This window comes from Sinocyclocheilus rhinocerous, unplaced genomic scaffold (assembly GCF_001515625.1).
Source record: "Sinocyclocheilus rhinocerous isolate Xijiao unplaced genomic scaffold, SAMN03320098_v1.1 scaffold2406, whole genome shotgun sequence".
NCBI classification, from domain to species: domain Eukaryota; kingdom Metazoa; phylum Chordata; class Actinopteri; order Cypriniformes; family Cyprinidae; genus Sinocyclocheilus; species Sinocyclocheilus rhinocerous.
In genome coordinates, this window is record NW_015656159.1 from 107672 (window position 1) to 122148 (window position 14477).

The window sequence follows — 14477 nt, forward strand, 5'->3', positions numbered from 1 at the left end:
GTCAACTACAGACGTTGCATCCATCGATTCCGCCATGTTTCTCATTGACACGCCCCCAACTCGGAAACTCGGGGCTTAAAGAAAATTTCGAGTTTCCCACTCGTAAGTACGACTTTGTGGTGGCGTTCATGTGCGTTCAACTCGTAAATACGATCTATCCGACATGACTTGAATGCACCAGTAGTTGTGCACGGGTGATTTATAGATCTTATGTTTAGGATTACTGTTTCTAATACATTTCATAATCCCTTTTATCATTTCACCTATTAATTGTCTAATTTAATTGTATTATTAATATTATTATTATTATTATTATTATTATTATTATTATAGTTCGGTCAAATATATACACCACCACTCAAAATTTTTTATAATTAAATTTTTTGAATGTCTTTGAAAGTCTCTTATTCTCTCCAAGGCTGCATTTATTGATTAAAAAATACAGTAAAATTGAAAATAACTGTTTTCTATGTGAATATATTTTAAAATGTACTTTATTCCTGTAATCAAAGCTGAATTTTCAGTGTCACATGATCCTTCAGAGAGAGAGAGAGAGAGAGAGAACTGATGGGGATTTTATCATAATAAAATTAACAATTCGGCTAATTCAGCTTGTATTATCCTGTATAATCCTAAAGGTTTATGAAGGCACCTTATAGTGTCTGTATTTGCAAGCAAATGTAAATGAAATTTCCTGAAATTGTTTGTCGTAGAATCAGTTTTATTGCACTAGATGTGGTAGGTTTTGCATTTGTTTTCAAAATGTCATGATCTGCTCATTAGGCCTACGAACATAAAAAGCAATAAACACACTAAGGCTTCATTCTGCAAGACGCAACAGCAACATGCATTTTCTGAACCGTTTAAATCCTGTTACTGTGGGAGGGGGGATTTTGTCAGAATAATAGCAATTAGAGCAGCGAGATTATAAAGCACTGCTCTCACTCCCTCTCTGCTGGGTGCAGATAAAGGTCAACCTATTCAGTGTCAGTATTCATGGCCTGTCGCCGAAATGCTACATTTATACATGCTTGAGCGGTGACACAGTTAGTACAGGAGGCTTTGACGGGCAAATACGATTGCTGTTCGAGAGCATCTGTCATTAAGAGGATATGAAGAGCAGATTGAAGATGAGGCGTATGTTCTTTATTAATGACATGAGGCAGATGATGAACCCTTGAAATTCCTATTAATAATTCGAATGATCTCATATATGACTCAAAGCCAAATTAATCTGCATTGCTGAATGATCTCCTTAAGGAAAAAGAGGTTATTTACTTTCATGTGCATATCAAATAATATTGTATAAAACATAGTATGTTAAAATGGTATGTGTTCAAAGAATTGATCAATGTTTGTTTTGATCATGTACATATAAAGGCACTGGAGATATTATAGCAATAGAGATATGGAAAAAAATGACACTATATGCAAATACTTCTAGAAAAATTAGTGTATTTTTTCTGCATGCAATGATCCACAACATGTCACATTCACCACTATTTGGTTTTGAAATTAAATTATGTTGCAATGTTATGCAATTGCAACTACCTTTGATATTAAATGCTATGCCATGTTCAACAATGTACTGCCCTGTAAAAGCAGTGGCTGCTGTGGCTTTTGACATTTTGAAGGCTGAGCTTTGCTGAAAGAATACAATTATTAATCGCCACCTTTGCTGTTTTGACATGCAATACATAAAACATTAGAAATCAAATAAACCGCTACTGCATGATGGTCCTTCCAGGGACTTGGGGCTTTAATTCCTGGGAAAAGGCATGGCATGAAAACCAATGATGCAAACATGCAAGACATAATAACCCAAAACCCAAAATGTCTGTCAGAAACATACAGCAAACATGCCAGATATGAGCAGTGAGTGCGTCTCCACTTGTTCTGTTCTTTTGACTTCTGAAGAGCTTTTGTGAAAGGACATCTGCTGCCAAGGTTGTTTTTCTTTTAAATGCTGAATTAAATGCTGTGAAATGCAGTGTATGCAGCATCGCCCATGCGCCTGAAAGCGCTGATATGAGTCAGAGCCGGATGGATTTATAGCACAGCTCTGTCTCAATTGCTTTTCACGCCTCATTAGATGAGCTGTTTAACTGTAATGGACACTGGTGGCTTTCACTCAACATACACGAGTGTGAATGTATATGTGTGTGTGTTTGTGTCCTGAGGGAACACAAAGCAGGAGTCAGCAGAACACCTGAAGAAATGAACAAGACTGCTGCAAGAAATCCAATATTGCACTACAACTCAGTATGACGCACTCGCAGTACACACACTCCAGTGCACTGCTCATTACAGTGTCATTCATCTAACAAAGAGAGCAAAAGCTAAAGTTTTCTCATTAATTCTTACAGTCCTCAAGAAGTTGTTGCAGGAGGTTTTGAATTAATTAATCAAGCATGTGAAACTAAGATAGTACTAAGACTACTAAAATAGTCTGAAATGTACAATGAAATCATGGATTTCTTGAATAATAACCACATGAATTAATAAGTGTTCGATTTAAAATGAATAACAATAGTAACAACATGCCACTCAGGTCCTTCTAATTTTTATCTTTTCACTTCAAAATAAAAACATTTCCCCCACAAATCCAAAAACCTCAATGTGTCCATAAGTCCCTCATTAACATATAGACAAAAATAAATAAAAAAATAAATATTCAACATAATACACTGTCACAAATAACTATTTTCCAGTGACACAAATAGATAAAATAACATCAAAACTTTTTATACTGACTAAATCTTACAAATGTTGAAATTCAGATTAAATTACACAATTAATTTAATAAATTGCATAGCCATTCATTAAATGTGTTAAATGTGCCAACTATGGTCAAGAGAAAAAAATTAAGGCAGGGCTTGCCCCATCTTACCCCATCAAATTTAGACTGCGGAAATATAATAAAATATTTCCATGTGGAATCGCTTGCAAAAGGGTTTTATTTGAATTATTTGAATGGCTGTCAATGGAGAAAGATGTTTTTTTTTTTTTTGCATCTGTCAGATTATGTAATTTCGTGATCAACCAGCAGGGGCTAAGGGAATCATGCTAACTAGCTAAACAAACAAAGACGTATGTGCGATATACATGTGACGTCTTCAGTCATGCAAACGCACATCTACATTCTGTGCAATATTAGCAAATTAATCAATTTTAAAGGAGGTCTAATGCTAGTCCATGCATTCTGACTTATTTACTCTGTTAAAAAGTTTGATTCTCATGCTAAACATGGCCAAAGTTTCAAAAAACGAGTTGGACGTATGACAGAGTATTTCTACGCCAAAGACACTCCTTCAGGGTTTGTATAAAGGTGAGTTCACGCCATATCTTAATTACCATGATTACGAGATACCAACTTGTAAATAGCGTTCATGTCATCGTAGAACTCGTAATGACAACTTGTGTACTGGGAATTTTCTGAAAGCCACAACTTGTACCACCTGACCACCTCAGATTCATTACGCGCTATGTGTAGGCATTGATAGTGCAATAGTTCCGAGTTCAAGGGTGCGAACAGTTCCAAGTCACGTGTTGTCATCTCAAAATTACAGTAATTACGACATGGCATGAATGCATCATAAGTTTCGGAAAAATTTTTCGAGTATGGCCCTGAAGGGTGGAATTCCTTGTATGGGCATTTCTTGCTTCGGCCAATCACAACACACTGGATAGCTGTCCAATCAGAGCACACCTCGCTTTTCAGACCGATGAGCTTTGTAAAAATCGAAGCGTTTCAGAAAGGCGGGGCATAGAGGAGAACAATAATATACATTATGTGGAAAAGAATGTGTTTTTTTAACATTAAACGGCATAAAGACATTTCATTACACCAAATACACAAAATAATGTTCTTTTTAGCAACATCATATGACCCCTTTAACATGAGATTGAAAGAAACTGTGTGTTATGTCCCATTTAAATGTTTACAATTTAACTTCGTGTTGTGTAATCTATGATAAGAGTCTATTACTTTTTTTCTTTTTTTATATTTTACAAATTATTACTTGATATAGGCCTATATATATATTATATGATATAGGCCTATACAAAATATATATTTACCTTAAGAACTATTATTCTGTTACAGCTCAGGCATTTCAGTTAATCATGTCTTAGATGTTAACGTGACTTATCTCTAATTTAAACTTGCTGAAATTTTCCTTATACACAGATTTTTTTTTTTAAAAGAAAGCATTTTCTTTTGCTATTCCTGAACAAATGGGATTGTTTCCTTTTACCGCTTCAAATATTAGACACGAACATGAACTAAATATATTTGTGCCTCTACTATGCAGCAGTCAACTGCTTTTCTAAACATATTTGTTGTAGTCAGTGTTGGGAGTAACGCATTACAAAAGTAATAATATTACAGTAGTATATTACGTTTTGCTGTAACGCAGTAATATAACGCATTACTAATCATCTTATAAATACATTTGCTGTTAAAAAAGGTGCCTCATTTCGCCATCACTTGCGAATGAATGAGATTGTGTGTTTGTTCTCCTATTCCAGTCTTGAAAAGTCCACACTGAACAGCATGAATCAATTTTAATGTTTGTTGCAACTAGCACTTTGTTCGTTCCAGTAGATTAAACAAGGTGGGATGAGTAAGAATGACTCTAAAGAGAAAGAACAGGAACACCAGAACAAGAGTCAAAAAAAGAGTGATTTTTAAATTAATAAAGTTTCTGTAGAACACAACACAACACCCACTGAGGAGCCCGAACTCAAGAAACACAAAACCTACAGACAAGGTGGGAGATCAAACAAGGAAAAATGATATTTCCATATACTGCAGAGAGGAAATATAGATTTGAGAGAAAGAATGTCTTTAAGGTTATGCAGCCATTGCTTTGTCTTGACCACCACAGAGTCAAATAAACCCACACTGAACGTACTCGGTTATTAACGTAACCTCGGTTCCCTGAGATACGGGAACAAGTACTGCGTCTATGGGGAAAACTCCTTTTTCTCTGAATACTGAAGCCTTTTTCAATCACGCAGTGTAACTGCACGGCCATTGGTTCGTGCAGTGTATTAAAAACAAACCAATGCCTTGGCAGCGGAGCAACAACTTCTGCAGGAAGGACAATATCAGAGATATGTCGCAGGAAATTGGGTCTGTGCCGTGGGCCATACACCAGGAGGAGAAGACAGACCATTTAAGGACATAGAGCCGCCTTGTAGAGGGTGCTCTAGCCTGAGATATTGTGTTTAGCACGCTCTCTGGGAGGTCCGTAGGCTCCCATCAAGAGGCCAGAGGTGCAGAACCCACAGTTCGGGCTGGGGGTGCCATATCGTTCTGTTCGCCTGAGAGAGGAGGTCTCATCTCAGTGGGGGACAGCGCGCTCTTGGCAAAGTTGACCCTGAGTCCCATGCACTGTAAGTGGCTGAGGAGAAAGGATCTGTGGGATAATAGCTCGTTCTCTGACTGGGCCAGGATGAGCCAGTCATCAAGATAATTCAGGATGCGGATTCCCAACTGTCTCAGCGGGGAAAGAGCTGGAGAAATCCATGCACTTCGTAAAAGTGCGGGGAGCTAGGGACAGTCCGAAGGGAAGGACCGTGTACTGATATGCCACTCCCTCGAAGGCGATGAGGGCGCAGTTCAGGTGTCTGAACCGAGGTGGAGACCACACCGCAGAATCGCGGGGGTTTTCGAGCAAATTGCAGTGAATAACCTCGTTCTATTATCCCCAGAACCCATCTTGACACCCCGGGGATAGCCCGCCAGTCCTCAGCCCGTGTGGCAAGGGGTTGGGTTGGTAAATACACTGCCATCGGCACCCGGAAGAGAACGGGGTGCTTGGAGAAAAATAGGCTGCTTGGGGGGTGGTCCGGCGATGGCGAGACTTTGCCCCCTCCTTTTCCTGTCCCGCGGATCAGGTTGACGCCTGAGGCGCCGGGTCCAGCACTACCTTGGGCCAGGGTCCTTGGCTCTTAGGGAATGGGTAGCGTCTAGCCGAGCTGGAGCGTTTTGGCAAGAAGTGTCGCATTGCCTGGGACGATTTCTGTGCAGCAGTGAAGCGCTCTGCGAACCCTTCGACCGCAGGTCTAAACAGGCCAGAGGGGGAGACCGGAGAGTCGAGGAAGGGGACTTTATCCGCGTCCTTGATTTCTGTGAGGGTTAACCATAGGTGGCACTCAAGCACCACAAGGCTGGCCATGGATCTGCCGATCGAAGTGTCGCATTGCCTGGGACGATTTCTGTGCAGCAGTGAAGCGCTCTGCGAACCCTTCGACCGCAGGTCTAAACAGGCCAGAGGGGGAGACCGGAGAGTCGAGGAAGGGGACTTTATCCGCGTCCTTGATTTCTGTGAGGGTTAACCATAGGTGGCACTCAAGCACCACAAGGCTGGCCATGGATCTGCCGATCACCTGAGCTGTCATCTTTGTGGCGCGTAAAGCCAGGTCGGTCGCGCTGCGTAGCTCTTTGAAAGCTGCAGTCCAGACTCGTCCATTTTCTGGAGAAGTTTGGCCTGGAGGACCGCCATGGAGTGAAGCGCCGAGGCCGCTTGTCCAGCAGACGAGTAGGCCCTTCCAGCGAGTGCTGAAATAGTCCTGCATGGCTTGGACGGGTGGCGATGGCCGTGGGCAGGCAGAGATGCGCGGCCACTGACTCATCCCCTTTTCTTCTGCGCCGTCGACCGTTGTGAGGGCAGACGAAGAGGAGGTACGCAGGCGGGCCGAGTAGGGGGCGCGCTAAGATCTGGTGATCTCTTCATGGACTTCCGGGAAGAATGGGGAAGCTCGTTGTCGAGGGGCTTGATGGCGCCCCGGCAAGAACCATTCGTCCAGGCGGCTGCGGGTGGGCTCCACCGGCGGAGACCAATCCAAACCCAGCTCTTGGACAGCCTTAGACAGAACGCGGAAGAGTTCGGCGTCCATGCCTGTGCTGGCAGCGCTGGGCTCTGCAGACGGCAGGGAGGCGGGGTCGAAAGACGAGCCCGACAACTCCTCCGCATCTGAGGCAGCCAGAGACACACTGTCGTCCATGGCGTCACACTCACTCCCACCGAACGAAACCAGATGAAAACACACTGGCCACGAGCGACAGTAGCGGCGCGGCATTTGTAACAACGCCGGAAATTTGCTCTTAGAAATTTGCTCTTATAGTCGCCGGATAGCGGCAGGGGACTGGAAGACCGCGCTGCTGCAGACGCTGAAGGCAGCTGAAGAGCGGCGAAGTCAGCTGAGCAGAGAGGGGTCTTAATCCGCTGCGAGGCTTGTTCACGTACGAGTGAAGTATCGATAGGGAACTACCGCAGACAGGAACATCAAACCAGAGAAACTGTGATCATTGATCATTGGCGGAGAGCAATCAACCAATGAGAGAATGACCTCTCTCTCTCTCTCTCTATGGCCAAAACAGACCAGCATGTAACATGTTATATTAAATTAATGCAATAATGTATACACTACTTTTCAAAAGTCTGGGGTCAGCAAGATTTTTGTCTTATGAAAGAAATTAACACTTTAATTCGGCAAGCATTTTGAACATTTTGAAACTTTTGAAGATTCCTAAATAAAAACAAATTGTAATGGTTTCCACAAAAATAGTAAGCAGCACAACTGTCAACACTGATAATAAACAGAAATGTTTCTTGAGCAGCAAATCAGCATATTAGAATGATTTCTGAAGGATCATGTGACACTGAAGACTGGAGTAATGATGCTGAAAATTCAAAATAAAAGTAATCATATTCATTTTGGCATAAGCTTCATCAAAGCATCTTAAAGTCCGTGCTGTAAGTCTGTTGAAGTTAAAGGTCACTGCAAATATAGCAGAATGATTCAGTATTGAGTCATGTTAGCTGATATGAATAGTCTATGAATTTCATCAGAGTAAGAGCAGCAGAAACAGTGTGTTTTTGCTGAACATTCACATGTTGGTCTGTTTAGGTCAGTGCAGTGATGCGTCTCCTGCAGCCGTACTTCTCAATGTGCAATTGATTCCCCATCTGTGTGTACGTGTGTCCTCAATACAAGACAAAAAGAGAAAGAGGTGTTTGAAAACATAAGGGAGACCTGACTAGCTAGTTAACTCATAGAGTCTGTGAATGGTAAATTTTCAAAGGTGCACTTTTACTTTTCACAGCTCAAAATGAGTAAATGCTATTTAAAGCCAAGTAAAGTTGAAGTAAACTACAATGAATGTGCTCGACTTTACCTTCTATTGTCTGTTTGCTTGCTATCATTTTAACATCTGTTTGCATACTGTGATTGGTATGTACAATTATGCATATAACATTTGGTAGATGCTTTAATCCAAAGAAACACACACACACACACACACACATATATAAGTTGCTTATAAGGTAGGGTGACCATACGTGACCCATTTTCCCAGGACGCGTCCTGGCCAGGATTTGTTTTGGCTTTGTTTTCCTGTTTTCATGCTTGCTGAAGGTAATGATCGAAAAGTAGTTTGACCAATAACATGCAAGCATTGTACATAATGGACCAATCATGGCATGTGAGAAGGTGGGATCTACGGTCAAAGCGATGCAATTACGCGTAAACGAGCAAGAAAATACAAGAAGTTACTTCAAAATCATTATGACAAAAAAGAACATGGAACAGAAATGTATTCATTACAATTGAAATTTGAATTACTTACAGAAAGACAAATCTGTATTTTCTTGTAAACATACTCCAAAAATCTGTTTTATGTACAACTTTTCTCATTTTTTACAGTGTAGGTTGTTTTGTCTGCAGATAGAAGCTTTGACAGAGGGAGATTCCTCTGAGGTCATGGCGGGGAAGCAGAGAGCACAGTATTGATTGGACGCAGAGATGGAGAATGAGAGGTGCTTTCGCTGTGACATCTGCCAGTCCATTCAGGCAGAATGTAATCTCCACGTGTGACCCGCAGGTGCCCATCTCAGTCAGCGTGGAGGTCAGCAGCAGCCTAGAATATCAACAGACACAAAAGCACTGAAACTTACAGTGGGTTTTTATAGACACTCCCACCTGCGATCAAACCTGCAAAGGTCTTTGATCAGGTCTACCAGGAAGCTGCACACAGAATTTTTTCATTAATGCATTTTGACAGACACTTTTATTTAACATTAACATTCATGCATTTGGCAGATGATTTTTTTCCAATTGAGGTATACATTTGATCAGTTCATGCATTCCCTGGTAATCAAACCCATGATCTTGGCATTGCTTAGCACCATGTTTGAGCTACAATAATGCTATTCCTTTCTCTTATTCATTCCCTGGGAATGGAACCGATGACCTTGGAGTTGCTACTGCCGTGCAGAAATGCACTTGTTTATTAATTATTTGGTTACACTTTATTTCGATAGTCCACTTTAGACATTCTATTAACAGTAAGTAACTTTGCAACTACATGTCAACTAGCAGTTAGTAGAGTATTAGTAGACTGTCTGCTTAATATCTTCTAACATTTTCTTTGTCAACATTCTACTAACCCTAAACCTACCCTAACTGTCTACTCTTCCAATTGAGGTATACATTTGATCAGTTCATGCATTCCCTGGTAATCAAACCCATGATCTTGGCATTGCTTAGCACCATGTTTGAGCTACAATAATGCTATTCCTTTCTCTTATTCATTCCCTGGGAATGGAACCGATGACCTTGGAGTTGCTACTGCCGTGCAGAAATGCACTTGTTTATTAATTATTTGGTTACACTTTATTTCGATAGTCCACTTTAGACATTCTATTAACTATAAGTAACTTTGTAACTACATGTCAACTACATGTCTACTAACTCTCAGAGTAGACAGTTAGGGTAGGTTTAGGGTTAGTAGAATGTTGACAAAGAAAATGTTAGAAGATATTAAGCAGACAGTATACTAATACTCTACTAACTGCTAGTTGACATGTAGTTGCAAAGTTACTTACTGTTAATAGAATGTCTAAAGTGGACTACCGAAATAAAGTGTTACCAATTATTTTGGTATATCTGTTGTCATTTTCCATCATTTTCCTTCCATGTTTTGGTGAGACACATAAATATGTTCAGACAGTACCTATAAAACATTTACATTGAGAAAGACTTCATTATTTACATTTATTTAAGACTCTCAACAATGAGAAAGAAAGACCATAATATGGAACTTTATGCAAAAACCTTAAAACCTTTTAGAACAGAGTGACAGAGAAAGCATTAGTGAAGTAAGGTATTTTGGTATTTGGATAAACAAACAAACAGACAGACAGACAGACAGACAGACATATGAAAAGTATATCTGTTATCATTTCCTTCATAACTGCCTGGTATGAGAAACATAAACGTTCCAACAGTAAAAGTATCTATAAAACCTTTACATTATCTTCAGCCTTTACATCTTTAAAGTTCATTATTTATATTTACTTAAGTCTTTAAACATTGAGAAAGAAAGATTATAAACTGAATTTAATGCAAGAAGACACCATAACTTCAGACAGCAGAAGAAAAATACTGGATATCCAAATAAGTCACATTTTGCACAAAATCTTTCTTTTTTTATTCACTAGTAGGTTGGCAAAAAATCTTTTAGAACACAGAAACCGAAAAGGCATTAGTGAAATGTTTTGGTATTTGGTTAAAAAAGGGGTATATCTGTTATTATTTTCCTTCATAACTCATGCCATGTTTTGGTGAGAAACATAAATATGTACCAACAGTAAAATTACCAGTAACATTTACATTAGGAAAGACTTAATTACATTCAGATTTAAGTGTTTAAACACTGAGAAAGATATAATTGATAGCATGTTAGGATAATGTTTTGTTTTTTTTTTCTTCTTTTTTTTAAAAATTGAGCTGGTCTGCAAAGAAACCTAGATTTCGGAAGAGAGCAATAGAGAAAGCGTTAATGACAATGTTTTCACAGGGAAAAATCCAGTGAACTGAGCAATGCTGTGTTCACAGTAGATCTAGCTAAAGCTGATGGGATTTTTAATAAGATCCTCAAGCTTGCATAAATGCATAAACACGACGTGATACAAATGAAAGTTCTCAGACCAAAACCTCGGTGCGCTTAAATAAGGGCAATAAATGGGTAGAGGAATAGTGCATCAGTCACACTTATGTATATTTTATCAGCAATCTACATGCATTTCGAATAACACCAGCACAGCCAGCTTCCATAGACCTTAACATCACCCCAATGAGCTTCTGTTACAAAACCTCATCTACAGTACTATTTAACTGCAATATTGTTCAAATGATTTCATGCAGTGCTGCTGTAACGGGGTGACTGAGATGAGAGAGAGACGAGCGGATCCATTTGCAAACCTTTATTCTTAAACATATTCAAAACAGGCAAGGGTCGGACAATGGCAAACAGGTATTTAGAGGGCAAGACAGCAGAGTGATCCGATAAACAGGCGTAGGTCGATCAACGGCGAACATAATCCAAAGGATAAGGCAGACGAGTAATATACACACAGATATTAATCTAGGCGAGGTGCGAACAGAATCCAAACAACAAGACGAGAGAGAAATCCAAGACAGGCAGGTTATCAAGAACAGACAATCAGGCAAAACTAGACGTTACGAAACAGGACTAGAACTAGGAACTAGACTAAACTCAGACAGGATACTGGCTCCGTAAAGTGCTACCACTAGGAGAGTGATAAACGCTGACAATATTTGGCGATTAGAGAAGGATTTGAGTGGTTGTTATATAGTGTGTGTGATTGGCTGCAGGTGAGTCCAATCCGTGCAATGGAGCATGGGAAATGTAGTCCAGGGTGACGTGCAACAGTTTGTGTGGTGTGAGAGTCAATGTAATCAGAAGGCGACCTCTGGTGGCGAGCAGACGGAAGACCACGGACCGGATTCGTGACAGCTGCGAACAGCTGCTGTAAAACAAAAAGGCATATATTTAAAAGGGGAATTGTAGCTCTATTGTGCTGTAATATGGGAACATTGCCAAAGGCTGCAGTGCTTGAAGCTTATGCCATTTCCATCAAAGATATGGTTATTATATACACATCTTTTCTCATAAATGTCCATAAATGTGTCCTACTATTGAAAAATACTGCTTGAGGAGGAACATTTAATTTTATTGTGTCTAATCACATTTCACTAGAGGTCTAATGTTTAAATTTAAAGAGTATTTATTATATGGCCATGAAAATAATGATTACAGTATTTCAGCTGACTGAATATTTAATCTGTGACTCAATTCTCATGTAAAACCAGATTTATATTATATTTATACACTTATGTCACGATTAGTTTCGATGTTGATTTCAATATACAATACTTTATTAAATAATGTTTTTTTTTTAAATGCATTAACAATAATATGTGACCATTTGTAGGCAGCATTACTGAGCTTTAATTTTGGTTGAACTATAGACAATGTATTGTCACGATCCATAATGAATATCGTTGCATTTTTGTATTGCAATATATTGTGACATGGTATATTGTTACAACCCTATATTTTCTGAATAAAAAGTGTTGTTGCACATGCAAAATGCATCACCTGGTGCTAAAACAATAATTGTGCCCATTCAGTCAAATAACAAAATCATGTCAATGACAAATATATAAATAGTACCGACAATAATGTACAGTATCTCACAGAAGTGAGTACACCCCTCACATTTTTGTAAATATTTTATTATATCTTTTCATGTGACAACACTGAAGAAATGACACTTTGCTACAATGTAAAGTAGTGAGTGTACAGCTTGTATAACAGTGTAAATTTGCTGTCCCCTCAAAATAACTCAACACACAGCCATTAATGTCTAAACCGCTGGCCACAAAAGTGAGTACACCCCTAAGTGAAAATGTCCAAATTGGGCCCAATTAGCCATTTTCTCTCCCCGGTGTCATGTGACTCATTAGTGTTACAAGGTCTCAGGTGGTGTAGTCATTAGCAGTGTTGGGGAAGGTTTAGAAGTATTGCATTGCAATATTGCAATACTTATAAAATAGTAACTAATTGCATTAGCTACTTTTTATGGAAATAATGTGCTATGAGTTATACTTTCTTCACTGAACATAAACATTTAGCATTGCTATTTCAGCAACAGATTACATGCTAATTTTCACTTTGTGACAGACAGATGACCCACGGCTGCTGTCGACATTCAGTTATTTGTTTATTCTGCCCACAGACACGTACATTGCGCTGATTAAACAAACAATTTTGTACCCGACAGCTGTGATGGCAACAGTTGGGCTGTCTGGACAACACGAGATGTGACTAAATGGTGCCGCAATAAAACAAACATTTTGTTGTGGGATAAATGTGAAGCTGTGTTTCACTCTGATCCTGTAATGACAGCACAGCTGCAATGGTTATTGCTCTGATTAACGCATGCTGCGCGCAGAGGAACTAATATCAAACTGTATTTGATGTCTACTGTGTCACCTCACGCCTTTTATGCCAATATTTCCTTCCCCAACAAACAGTCACATTTTACCTATTTTCGACATCCAAATAAAAGTTGATGAGATAAAGGGCTTGTACCACGAAATAATGTCAAGAAATTCAGCGTAGTCAAATTCATGAACAAATGGCTCAATAAACATTTTTTTTTAGTAAATCTAAAACAGACAGCAGAACCAATGAAGTCAGATACACGAGCAACTTGTTCTTTTGAATCGGTTCTTTTTAGTGAATCAAACACATACAGCACATTCAAGGTAGTCATACGAACGTACAAATGATTCTTATGAACCAGTTATTTTTATATTGCAGCTGCATGACTGTATTGACTAATCAGCATCAAGGAATGTAATCTTTTAGAATATGACTTAATTTACATAATACTCCTTTTTGTAATAATTGTTCAAGTTACTTACATTTGCATAGTGAGCACAGAGAAGCATTATGTAAGTACACTTGCAATAGAGCCTCTCACAGGCCAAATAAATTAATCTTCAGAAATTTTTGGTGATTGAAACCCTTTTTTTCCGTTATTAACCAGCTTGCGATACAGACTTGACAGGATTATCTAATTACACACCACATTCTATTACCAGCAGCACAATGAATGCGCTGATGTCTATTAAATCAGTCAGTATAGGTTTATTAAAGTGTACATTATATCAGTCCAGTTCTGAAATTACAGTCATTTGTGATCGGGCGGTACTGAGAAGCCTTCAAAATGCCAGTTTCTTTCCTGGCATGTTCTAACTCTTCTTTTGCCCTTCTACTTTCAGTCACTATACATATAAGCCTACTTCATGGACACGCATAATGCAGAGCCACATGATCAGAAAGATAAAGGTCTGCAAACTTATGAATAAGTCAAAAGCAAAGTGGAAGGCTGCATTTTAGCAAAGAAACTTTGTTATTCATATTCATCCCAAATGAAAAGATTCTATTAATTTGTACCCATAAAGTGCTGACAGGCTCAGTTCAGAGAAAGCAAAGACAATTAATTTAAGCAGGTAGAAATCTGATGCATTCCCTCTTAGCTTGTTCCATTGAACACTGTAGCATATGCATGACTGTCTGTGTGTCATAGTAA